Source organism: Heteronotia binoei, chromosome 1, assembly GCF_032191835.1.
Source record: "Heteronotia binoei isolate CCM8104 ecotype False Entrance Well chromosome 1, APGP_CSIRO_Hbin_v1, whole genome shotgun sequence".
Lineage (NCBI taxonomy): Eukaryota > Metazoa > Chordata > Lepidosauria > Squamata > Gekkonidae > Heteronotia > Heteronotia binoei.
Genome location: NC_083223.1, coordinates 82277991 through 82291317, shown reverse-complemented (window position 1 = coordinate 82291317; position 13327 = coordinate 82277991). Strand labels below are relative to the sequence as shown.

At 44.9% G+C, this 13327-nt stretch overlaps 1 protein-coding gene across 1 annotated transcript in view; it reads left to right on the top strand.

The window, feature by feature from the left end:
- CNR1 (cannabinoid receptor 1) overlaps nucleotides 1-13327 on the top strand; it is a 32194-nt gene that overhangs the window by 16907 nt on the left and 1960 nt on the right. The gene's annotated exons all lie outside the window — the stretch shown is intronic.

Below are 13327 nucleotides of genomic sequence, written 5' to 3'. Positions count from 1 at the left end.
TGAAAGTCTTTAATTAATTGACGGCAATTGGTTTCTGAAGCTGGAATCCATTCGTCTTGACTGATTGGAAAGTGAGTCCATTTAATAAGATAGAACAGCTCACCCCATTTTATTTTGGAATCAAAAATCTCCTGCACTTCATGATGAATTTGACCACGTATCAGAGTCAGAGCTGGTGCTGGTTGCTGCGGGTGCCAGGGCGAGGGACCAGGGCTGCGTTTGAGGTAGCTGGAATGGAAACAGGGGTGGACATGTTTTAAGTTCTTATGCAATTCCAGTTCAACAGTCACCTAATTTATAATCCTTTTAATAGAAAACGGTTCCGGATATTTCATGCCTAGTTTTTTACAGTTTTGTGTGTTAGGCAGGTGCTTGGTAGAGATGTAAACAGTATCTCCCAGTTTAAGGTCCCATAGTTCAGAATGCTTTTTGTCATACTGTTCCTTATATCCCTCTTGGGCTCTGATCAATTCCTTCTGTATGGCCCCCCAACCCTGTGAGATCTTGGACCACCATTCTGTACATTCCACGGGGGCAGAGGGGGGAGATGGCAATTCGGGAAAGTGTTTTTCTTCATACCCATTCACAATCTGGAATGGGGACGCTTTAGTGGCATTATGCACACTTTTATTATAGGCATACTCTGCAAATGGTAGACGTTCCACCCAATTGTCCTGCAGGACATATAGCATTTCGAACTGTTCAAGCACCGCGTTAGTTCGTTCCGTCTGGCCATTGGTCTGGGGGTAATACGCTAAACTGAGCCCCCACTCGACCCCTGCCAGACTGCATAAGTGCTCTCAGAACTTGGCAACAAATTGTGCTCCGCGGTCGGAAATGACCTTATTTGGGAAATCGTGGAGACAGAACACGTGCTGTATAAACAGCTTGGCTAGCTTTTTGGCTGTGGGCAGCTGCTTACATGGGATGAAGTGGGCTTGCTTGGAAAAGGTGTCCACTACTACCCACACTACCGTCTTCCCCTGCGATGGGGGAAGGTCTGTAATAAAGTCCATGGAAATGCACTCCCAAGGTCTAGATGTGTTGTAGTTTTCTGGGGGGAGGCCCCTCCCCCATTTTTAACCATCACGCAAATGGGGCAGCTGGCTACATATTGCGCTATGTCCTTTCATAAGCCCGGCCACCAAAACTGTCATTGTACTAGATGAACAGTTTTCACAAAGCCAAAATGCTCCCCCCCAGTTTCGAATCATGGGTCCTTCAGATCACTTCGCCTCACAAGTTGTCTGGCACAAATAGTTTATCCCCTTTCATCCACAACCCCTCTTTGGAGCATTGCAATTATAATCCATCATCCGGCGGCTCATACACCAGGGATTTTTTAATGGTTTCATAAAAAGTGTCAGGGGTCCCCACCTCCTTCCATGCTTGCAAGCGGGTGCTGACCAATGTGCTCAGTTGGGCGGGGGTAAAGAGGGAGTCGAGTACTTCCTCCCTTCTGCTGTCATGTTGCAGGAGGTAGCAGAGGGCATCAGCCTGGAAGTTCAACCTCCCAGGGATGTGACCTAGTGTAAATTTGAACTGATGAAAGAACCCTGCCCACCGGATCTGCTTGTTATTGAGCTTTTGGGCGGCGATGAGGGCCGCCAAATTTTTGTGATCTGTCTACAGTTCAAACGGTTCTTTTGCCCCTTCCCAATAATATCTCTATTCTCTAGGGCCAATTCAATAGCAGAAACCTCCTTGTCCCATACTGACTAATTCCGCTTGGTGGAGCTGAATTTTTTGGGATAAATACATGCAGGGGTGTAGCTTTCCATCCTCCCCCTCCTGGAGCAACACAGCTGTGCGAGCCACGTTGCTGGCGTCACATTGAACCTCGAATTTCTTATTTTCATCTGGGTGGATCAGACACGGCTCGGACATGAATTTAGCTTTCAGTTCCTCAAATGCCATCTGGCATTGATGATGATGATGATAATAATAATAATAATAATACTTTTTATTTGTATCCCGCCCTCCCCGCAAGAGCAGGTTCAGGGCGGCTCACAACATATGAATCCGGTACAATAAAATTATACATAGTAGTTACATTTATAATTATAAAATCGACATAAAACCATTTACAAATTTTATTAAAATTAATTAATTGTGGTGCTATAATTTCGATCTTTAATACATTCTGTGGCTAAAAACATATCCAGCAGCATTTCCTTAGCTCAGCATTAGGTGAAGGCTGTTTTAAGGGTCTTACAGGCCCTGTGGAATTGATCTAAGCATCGCAGGGCCCGTACCTCCTCCGGGAGTTGATTCCATAATAGTGGGGCTGCAATTGAGAAGGCCCGATCCCAAGTGGTCTTCAATCTGGCCTCCCTTGGCTCGGGGACATTCAGCTGGTTCTTCCCTGCTGACCTCAGCGCTCTTTGGGGCTCATATGGGGCATCCAATTTAGGCTGGTGTTGCCTTTCAAGGCTGGTGCCCCCTTCCTTTTAGTTTTCAATAAGTCTGTCAGGGGGAGGGTCGCTTCCGCGAAGTTGTTTATGAACCCCCTGTAAAAATTGGCGAACTCAAGAAAACTTTGGAGTTGTCTACGGGTTTGGGGGGGGGCACCCAATCAACTTCTGCTTTTATTTTGGTGGGGTCCATCCCTAACCCTTCCACTGAAGTTCGGCACCCAAGAAAGTCAAGTTTCGTCCGGTAGAACTCGCACTTAGACAATTTGGAAAATAGCTTGTTCTCGTACAATGTCTGTAACACTTGCCGCACTAGTTTAACGTGTGAAGGAAGGTCTTGTGAATAAATTAACACATCATCTAGGTAACAAACCTTATACAGGAACCATTGCAAGACTTCATTGATCAAGTTCATACCAGGTGCACCCTAACACCCCAGGTGTGCCCTTCAGCCCAAACGGCATCACCAGGTACTCGTATTGTCCCAACGGCATGTTGAAAGCCGTTTTCCACTCATCCCCCTCCTTAATCCGGATGCGGAAGTAGGCGTTTCGAAGGTCCAGCTTAGTGAAGATCTTCCCCTGGGATATTTTGCCCAACAATCTCTTATTAGGGGGAGGGGGTATGCATTACTCATGGAAATCGCATTCAAACCCCTAAAATTCATGCAAAGCCTCAGGCTGCCATCCTTTTTCTTTCGGAACAGGACGAGGGCAGCATGAGGGGATTTTGCCTGTCTGATAAACCCCCTCTTCAGGTTGAGTTCTAAGAACATCTGTAGTTTCTTCCGCTCCGCCCTACTCATCGAGTATAGCTTTGCCTTAGGGAGGGACTCTCCCTTTACTAGTTCAATGTCACAGTCAGTGTCTCGGTGTGGGGGTAACTCATCGGCTTCCTGTGCCTTGTAGGTCTTGGTACTCTGGGAGAATGGAAGAAGCCTCCATCACCGTTAAGCACAGTCTCTCCCCTTGCCGGGGGGGGGGGGGGTTGAGGCCCCCAGCTCTTATCCCACTGGTGGTGGTCACATCCCTTATCATGGAAATAGATTGCGCTGCCACTCCATTGCACAAAAGTGTCATGATCCGCCAACCATTCCAGGCTGAGCACGGTTTGGAATTTGGCCGCCGGGGTAATCATGAACGATCGCAGCTCCCAGTGCTCCCCCACCTCGAGGGCACAGGGCTTGGTGCCTTCCATGCAGGGCTTCTCCTTATTGCTTGTCCATCCATCTGCTCAAATACTAACGGGTTGGGTAGGGGGGCAGTCTTCAGTCGCAGTGCTTCCACAAGGCTGGGGGAGAGTAAGTCTTTAGAGCACCCTGAATCCAACAATGCCTTTACACAGGAGAAGCGCTTAGTCATGGGGTTCGTAATTTTGGGACATAATATAAAGTGCCTGAAAGTCTCACTCAAACTGGCATGGCTGTCATGCGGACCTGCTGTTGCGTGCACCTCACAACAGGTCATTGTTGTTCCCTGCCACCTGGCCATCGTTGTCCTCTTCTCCTGACGCCTCGGGAGTGGGATCCTGGTATGGCAGAGCCGCCACCTTCCCTCTCACAACCACTGGACCTGCTTCCCCCGGCTTCTTGGCGCTCACCTTTATGGCGGTTGAGGTTACCGGGCCCCTTGGCTTACTGGGGCATTCGCTAGCGATGTGATTTTCCCCACACACACTTGAAACACAATATGGCTTTGGCCTGCTGGTCCCTCTCAACTTGGGAAACCATCGGCTCTGTCCCCCGTTTGTGGGGATGGACTGACTTGGGGGGCTTCTCCTTCCCACCTTGCTGCCCTCCTCCTTATTGCTTGCGGTGGAGAGCGATGATCTTGTGCTGGTCCTCAATTTTGCAAGCTAGTTGGATCCAATCCATCAAAGTGCGGGGCTCCCCCATCTTGAGGGCCTCCCCGAAAACATTGAGTTCAGTCCTTGCTTGAACTGCTTGACCCTTGCTCCGTCGTCCCAACGGTGGACCTTGGAGTTGAGGGCGCGGAATTCACTGGTGTACTCTAGCACGGATTTTGCCCCTTGCCTCAGGTCTTGCAGCGCCGAAATGGCATTAGTTTCTTGCAGGGGGTCCTCAAAGTGGTGCTGCTGGGCCCTCACGAGTTCCTGTGCCAAATTGAGTGCAGGGGAACGGCTCTCAAACAGGGTGACAAACCAGTCCATGGCGGCTCCCTCCAGGCAGCCGCCGATGTTGACCACTCTTGACTGTTCCAAGGAGAAGTTACAGGCCCACACGCTCAGGTGCCCCCTCACCAAAACTATAAAGTAGGCTAGCTTGGCCAGGTTCCTGTTGAATTTGACTTCACTCACCTGGGGCCTTCCCAGTACGGGGACAGGTTCCTCCGGTTGAGGAGGGGGAGGCAGTACTGCTTGTTCTCCCCCAGCTGGTGGCTCCCCTCCCACAGGCGGTCCCACCAGGCACCCTGGTTGTTCAGCCGGGGCCTTCCCTTGGTACTCCGTCCGGGGGTGCTTGGTGAGGCAGCACCCCCACCACTTGTGCAGCGACCTCTTGTAGTTGGCGACTGAGTCCCTGCATTTCTTGTACCAGGTAGGCGTTCATGGCCAACATCTCGTCTCACAACTGATGGCTCTGGATGGCAAGTGCCTCCTGCACCCACTCGGTTGAGCTGTCTCCAAATCCACTCCTTCACGAGTGATCCAGGCTATCATCTTCGCCTTGGAACCCCCACAGCCGGAAGGATCGCTGTAGGTCTGAGGTGCGGAACCACGAGGGAGCATCACTGTGGAAATCTCCGATAATACTCTCCCGGAAATCTGTTGCTCCCCACTTCTTTCTCCTGACTATTACCGTGGATGGAGTCATCTTAGGCCCCTCTGGATTGGGCTCCTCATCCCCAGTCGTAGTGGTCATGGTTGTTCCCATGGCTTGATCCTGCTCATCAGCCATGGTCAGGTAGCATGGGATAATGTGGGAGTTTCAGCAATATGTCAGACCTCAGAGACAAGGAACATGCAGTTGGTTAATTCAGACATTTGTTCCCAGCATCTTAAGGCAATACAAGAAGTTGCTGAAACTGGGGTGCGAGTCCAAAGGCGCCTCCTATATACCCTCGGTGGGCTGTTATCAATTCAAGCAAAGCACGGCAAAAAGTAGCGGGTACATTGGCGGGCATTACACATCCCTCTTCCCACCTCCCCTTTTACTCTAGTCCAGGTGCAATATCTATTTCTCCTAGTCTCCTCCAGCACGACCTTGGTTGTCATGTTAACACGCTGCAGAGATAACTGTTGGGGATGCACTGACTAGCAAAAGTGAAAGCAATGCAGAGCAAAGCAATAATCATAAATTTCAGATTAGAGTACAGACCGTCTCACTTCCATAGTTACCAATTGCTCAGGGTCATTCTAATAATAATGACAAGTTGATCTATGACAAGAGGATTCAGCTTAGGGTAGACTCTTGACAGAGGCCTGCTAAAGGGAAGGGAGAAAATAAAATAACTTGGGGAAAACTTAAATGAATATCACGTAGGTTCTTATGGTCGGTGTGTTATCAGGTCCTAGGTCTACCAAATAAAAGGCAAAACTTATGGGAAAATATATATAATTTATTTGCAAGATAAGGGAATAGGGAAGCATAAAATGGGATATAAAAACCAAGTAAAATAAATACAATATGCGCAGAGGAACACCAAAGAAAATCCTGAGGCAACTTCCCTGCTTCCCCTACACTGGATTGTGTAGTCAGTTTCAGCTAATTACTTATGCTATCCTCACTGACGCTTATACAGTCAGGCCCATAACAACAGGAGATGCCTCAGAGTCTCGTCCTCCTTGACCTTGTTGTGATGATACCTTCTTCTTGATGTCTTGTCTTGTCTTGAAGAAAACTTCTGAGTTGACTTACTTACTGGTGAGTACCTAGCCTGATTATATCCTGGCTAGTCAATTGGTTAGCCAAGCACTGACGTGATCTAATCTAGGAGCTGTCATCTAGTCTTGGCTTAGATGCTAACCTGTCAAGGCTAGATCTAAATGATTTATCTGTCACTGTGGGCTGGCTTCACAGGTGTGACAAATTACCTTTCACCCTAATTGGTAAGTGTCTGTTATCTTAGTTAATGCTAGTGCAAATCCTGGCAAAATTACATACACATACAGACATTGAGTCACACAAACATTTAGGTGTTTTACAGTTTCTTGACACACCTGGAGGGGAAATCCACTCTTTTGATGAGTGGAAGTATATTTCACTCTTATAACAGGCCCCTTTGAATCCAAACCATTGAAAATCTGAGTATAAATGTGCCTCTTTGCTGGATTGGGGCCAGAAGTTACCAAAAGCACTTGCTTTTTAAATGTTCTTTTTTATTATATATTATGGCTACAGAACAACACTTACTGCTGATATATTAGAGAGAGATGGAGAACACTGGAACTATTTATTTTATTTATTAAAACATTTATATCTTGCCTTTCCTTGTGCTTCAAGGCAGCTTTCAATCATAAGTATATTTTTGTGGACATTAAACATACATTTATATCCTCTAATTCACTTCTGAGTTACAATACATTTAGCAAACTACTTGTAAGTCAGTGGAATACTACAAAGAATAGAGTGAAAAAAAAGAAATGAATGGGTTTAATTTGTTGCTTTTTGCTTCCTTGTATCATTAGCACTTGGTAGCATCAAAGAACACTCGTTATTTGTGCATGATCCATTCTTTTACTGGCCCACTTCCACATTCCTTCATTATTTCAAGTTATCTCTTCCTCTTTATCCTCCTTCACCCTGTTTGCACCCTGTACTTCCATTCTACTATTTCCTTTATCATCTTTCACATCCCTACCTCATTACTTCGAGTGGATTCGAGGTACTCTAATGGAGAGATTGTGGTGGCAAAGGGATACAGGGGAAGAGTTAATCTGCAGTCATCTCCCTGAAAGACTAGGCAGTAGTTGCAGTTTAAAGGGTATGTGCTTGCTTAAAGCTACATTGCTATGGCAACAGCTCCATTACCTGTAGAAAGGTAGAGGGGGAGATAGGAACTCTTACTATGAGAACTAAAAAAGAGCCAGAGAAGAAGAAAAAGGGGTAGTGGGAAGAACAGAGGATTTAAGATCTTTTGTTCTTACTCATGAAATCCTACCTACTACCCTTGTATAAACAGGGGATTTATGGTAGAAAAAGCCTAGCAGAAATTCATTTGCATATTAGGCCACACCCCCTGATTCCAGACCAGCCTGAACTGCATTCCTGTGCATTCCTGCTCAAAAAAAGCCCTGAGTAAAAGGCATTTTAAAAACATCTCTCTTTCACACACACAAACTTTGAGAAAATATGCATGTGAAGGGTTAGGATTAGCCCCTCCCCATGGCAGCCATTCTTGGGTTCCTACTTGGCTTACTCTTTCTTAAAGTTCTAAGTATGTCCAATGGCTTAAGAACTCTGGGGACAGTGTACAAGGTTCCCATTTTAGATTACAGCTAGGCAGGTTTGGATATGGTCATTATTGTTTGTGTTGGACTTAGGTCCAGCAGGTGAAGACAGGATGGAATTACAGGAATCTGGTGAGTGATCCATGACTGCTGCTTAACAATTGGAGGGCATGGATACTGAAGAAATTTGCAGGATTGAACCTTAATCTATACCCAGTTTGGTGTAGTGGTTAAGTGTGCGGACTCTTATCTGGGAGAACCGGGTTTGATTCCCCACTCCTCCACTTGCACCTGCTGAGATGGCCTTGGGTCAGCCATAGCTCTGGCAGAGGTTGTCCTTGAAAGGGCAGCTGCTGTGAGAGCCCTCTCCAGCCCCACCCACCTCACAGGGTGTCTGTTGTGGGGGAGGAAGGTAAAGGAGATTGTAAGCCGCTCTGAGACTCTTCGGAGTGGAGGGCAGGATATAAATCCAATATCTTTTTCTTCTTTTTCTTCTACCCATGACTCTGAAGTTGTCTTTTGTGACCATTCCTTATTGCCCTTTATTATATGTAGCTCTTTGTAAATGAAGAACCAGTGGAGGAAGGTCCTATATTTCTCATCTACTTGGTTTTCCCTGAGATTCTGCTCTCATTGACTATACCCATGTGGCTTTTCCCTTAATCTTTCTGATTTATAAGACCTGTTAGAGGTTTAGATGTTCATTCATATTACTGTCTCCATTATGTCTGCTTGTAATCCCTGCTGGGTCTCATGCCATGGTCAAGGTTTTGAACACCTGACACATAAGAACAGGACTGAAGTCCATATAAAGGGATAGCTTTCACTTTTAGCACTAAATTCTGAATGTAGGAAGATCCAGTGCAGATGTGGATGCAGAAAGGGGGCACTACTGGTTTATGCTGTTGTCTCTGCCTCTCCCCCTTTTGCACACACACACACACACTGCATTTTTCATTTCCCTTTTAATTTTTTAATTTTTATTTTAAAATCTTTTTGTTTCTTTTTGGGGGCTCTGCTACTGTATCATTCAAGCTCAGAAAAGAACATCAAACGTGTTTTCTGACTGGTGAATATGAAATTCTGCTCCACCGCATGCAGCAATGCCCCACCATTTTGTAACACTTCTTGGTTAATTTAATTCTTTAAAAGCTGCACGTGGTCCCTCTCCTGTGCAGGCGTACTCTTCTCCCCTGATCTCTTTTAAAGTAGCCATCAAGATTCTGGCTTTCTTCCATTTTTTCACTCATCATCCATTTTGGAAATATGATATAGGACTACTGGCATTAGGTCATACTAGCATGAACATAGCCCTATGGAAAAAAACAACTGTTATTATCTGGAAGGGACCCAAGGCACGTGCTACATAGTCCAGTCAGTCAACTTACAGATATCATTGTTTCAAGGCACATAGAGCGCTTGGTATAAAAGATTTCACTGTCATTTGAATGACTGTTTTCCTTAAGCTTTAATTTTAAAATTCCACTGTTGTTTTAATAGATGCATCCGCATGCATTGCCAGTGATTCACAATTATGTTCTTTCTGCTACAAAACAAAAACAAAATTCTTGTCTGCTACAACCCCCAAAGTCTAAATTCTATTACTAATGTACTTCCTAGCACTCTCACAGAATTTTTTCTTTGCAAGTACGATAACTTGAAAATTACTGTAATAATCTAAATGCAGAAATACAGGAGCGGGAATCATTGAAATGCAGGCTAGAGTCGCTTGTCATGATCCCATTAGCTAGGATATAGGCACAGTATGTGCATACAGAATAGTGTTTTGCTGAATTCCCTAAAGAAACTTTCCCCCCATAAAACACAGAATATGGAGGTTTTGTTTGTGTTTAGTTACATTTGAATAACCTTTTGTTTTTTAAGATGAGAAAATATGTACTTAACATCAGTTGACTAGGAAATCTCTATAATTTTGTCATTGAATTGTTTATTTGCATGAAAATGTTATGAACCTGTCTTAACTTTCTCTACAATTTAATGATTAAAGCCTACTATAGAAAAAGAAGCCTATTATAGAAAAAGCAGAGTTGACTAAGCTTAAATAACCATTTTTCTAAATTTTAAGTGGTTAACTGAAAATGTCTTGTATAACATTTCCCTTGTATTATAGACGAGTAACATTGCAGTCTCCCAAATATATTCTGTGTTTGGTTAAAAAAACGCCACATTTTTCCTTAGGGTTGGCTGTAGGTTAGTGAACAGGAAATTAATTTTATTGCTTCTTTGTGTTATGAAATCTGTTCTGAGCATTTGTAAATGAATGCTACATTAAGTGCAAATTCATTCTCATATATTTTAAATCTGCTCTTGAAGAAGGTTACCTGGTTTGTGAAGATTTTGTTGCAGCTTCCATTTATGTGAAGAGGAAAGGACAAGACAATGACCCTGTATTAAAAAGCAGAGTTTAAATATTACAAGAATCTATAACGTATTGCAGCTGTGCTTCTGACATAGGTTGGCTGTTGCATGGAATGTTTATGGATATTCTAGCTGCTAAGGAACAAAACCTCTTAGGATGTTTTCTTGTAATTTTACTAAATACAGAACAATTTAAGTTCCTATTTTAGCACTTCAAAATAATAAAGGATCACACACACACTTTGTCCTTTCACATTGAGGACTTCTGACTTGTGCCAGAATTATCCCCACACAGACGCACACACTAGCATACAGACCTTAGAGTAATGCCACAGGACTCACACCTTTGAGTACTCTAACCAAGCCCCTCAATCCTGTATGTGTCAGTCCCACCCAGCTAGTTTTGTTGTCTGTCTCCTGGGTTTTGCTGTCTAGTCTCCCTCTCAGTGTGTGTTGGGGTTCTTAATTGACCCAGGAGTATGCCCTGAAGTGCTGACAGGTCTCCTCAGAGCCTTCAGTTTTCTTCTGCTTCCCTCAGAGAGTTTCTTCACAAAGAAAGAGCCTCGTGTTGCCCTTTCTTCTCAATAACTCTCTCCAAATCCAGCTCTGCCTCACAAGGAACTCAGCCCAGACTGTCTCAGCTTCTTCCCAGTTGATTTTCACAGGTGATCTCCTTCAGTACCTAGACTGAACTGAATGTGAGGCATTTTTTCTCCCCCACAGCAAGCCTTCTAGAAATTGATATATTTTGTAACCATGACTGCAGTTCAGCCAATCTCAGTGAGCTATTCCCTGCTCACCAGCTAACTGCCTTAGTCCATCACAACTACCTATTCCCATCCAAACCTACCTGGCCACTGTGATCAGCTTCCAAGGCTCTGCTCTAAGTGCCTTCTCCTGCTGGGAAAGCAGAGAGGTAAAGGAAATTTTCCAAAATGGGGGTGGGGGGGAACAGCATGAAAGCTAAGCAGGCAAGGAGCCAAGGCATACCAATCCTGTGGTAGAGGAGAGGCAGGGCAATTACTAATTAGATTATCCAACCTACTAGCGGCTAGTTGGCTGGCGGGAGAAGCCCAAGCCCCACCACTAATGGTCACCCCTCTCCCTTCCCTTCTGCAAGATTTAAAGGGCCCATCAGCTGATTGGCAGAGACCATGTGGCCTGTGTGATGTCATCACGTTTGGACTGTCTTCATCCCTCCCAGACTGCCTCCAAAGTCCCCCACTGGGGACTCAGAGGGACCTGGCAACCCTAACTCCCCTGCCCCAGCACCCTGGCCCCTGCTCCCCAACTCAAAAATTCCTGGCTAATGTCTTGTTCCAGCCTAGTAATGGGATCCCCCCCAAGAGCAGAATTCCCCTGATCCAGCCATGGGAGGGAAGCCTTAGTGGGCCTGATGGCAGAGGCTGGGAGCTATACAGGGCTGTGTGCCAGCAGTGGTGGAAGAGGGGAAATAAAGATAAGATGGGGAAGGGATCTCTGTCAGCCTTTCTTTGATTTTCATCAGGTTACTGGGTGGTGAGTAGAGCACTAAGGGGGGGCAGGGTAGGAAGGCAGAGCAGTGAGAGGTGAGTGGAGTGCCAGGGTTTTGAGTAGGTATATAGAGCAGTGAGATGGCAGTGAGAGGAAAGGGTATTGAAAGGTGAAGTGTCACAAGTCAGAGGACTAAGCAGTGACTAGTGGGGAAATTTTCCCATGAGTTTCTTCTTGTTTTCCTCATGATATAATGTATTTAATGATAATAAATTATTTAAAAGCTGAATGTTTTCAGGGTTATGAACTTTAATTTTATATCTATATATGCTAGTTGTCCAGCTATACAGGGCTGTGTGCCAGCAGTGGTGGAAGAGGGGAAATAAAGATAAGATGGGGAAGGGATCTCTGTCAACCTTTCTTTGATTTTCATCAGGTTACTGGGTGGTGAGTAGAGCACTAAGGGGGGGCAGGGTAGGAAGGCAGAGCAGGGCAGGAAGGCAGAGCAGTGTGACTGTATGGAACCATTGCTGTCCAAGTAATAATCTTTATTTTGTTTTACTAGACTTTGTTTACTAACTTTGATTTTTATTTCACCTGTTTCTCAGATAACAGAAATTAAGAAGCAGGTGCTAAGGGTAGCATAGGGTGCAAGAATTTGCAACACTCTAATAAATTCAGAAATCAGCTACGAGTTCGGCTAAAGTGTTTCAATCCATGTAAAAAAAAAAACCTGGGAAGATGTTATGTAGAAAAGAGTTTGATGTAAAATTTGCTATTCGTATGTAAACTTTTAAAAGTTATCTGGTGAGTGCATGCATGGAGGAAAGTGATAAGGAACTTGATCGACGTACCAGGTGAAAACTTATAGTCTTTTCAGATGCTGCTTACTGAGGGTGAGATCACACAAGGGATTTGGTCTAACCTAGCCACACCTCCCTTCCAGATTTAATGTGCACGATCACACATGCACATCTGTCCCCAAAAATGTGCATGATCACACATGCACAGACTGTCTCTAAAGCACATGCAGGGCACATTTCCCGGCTGTCTGAATGACCAGGATACTTGATGCACCCGCACCACTTGTGCAGGAGCAGTCTGAATGCTCCTCTTGCATGTGTGTGGCCCATGCCTCTCCTGGCAGCAGGGTAGTGACTGCATGATTGCCTTGGCACACCGGCTTTTTCAAAGCTGGAATACTGCCACACCAAATTCCCAGTGTGATCCCACTTTAAGTCATCGTAGAAAGAATTACATTAATATGGGGACAGTTTTCATATAACTTTTCAAGAGGTGTGCATTCTTTGGATGGCTTGATTGCCTGACAAAGTCATTTAATGATCACTAACTGTTACATCAGATGAGGCTCTAATGGCCCAGAATGAATAATGTCCAGGTATCTTACAGTGTAAAGAAGTTGATGCCATTGACCAGCTTTGATAAGGAATAAAGCCTCAATCTGATTGCTGTTAAATGAGCTGAACAATAGTTGGATCACAGACCTCACTTATAGTTAAAAAAAAGAATATCCAATAACTTTGAGGACAATGAACAATTGATTCAAGTGTCCCTCTAAATCATAGTTAGCATCTACATTGCAGAGGGAAAAAAGCATGCTGTTAATAACTAGCTGTGTGCTAATCCTCTGCAGC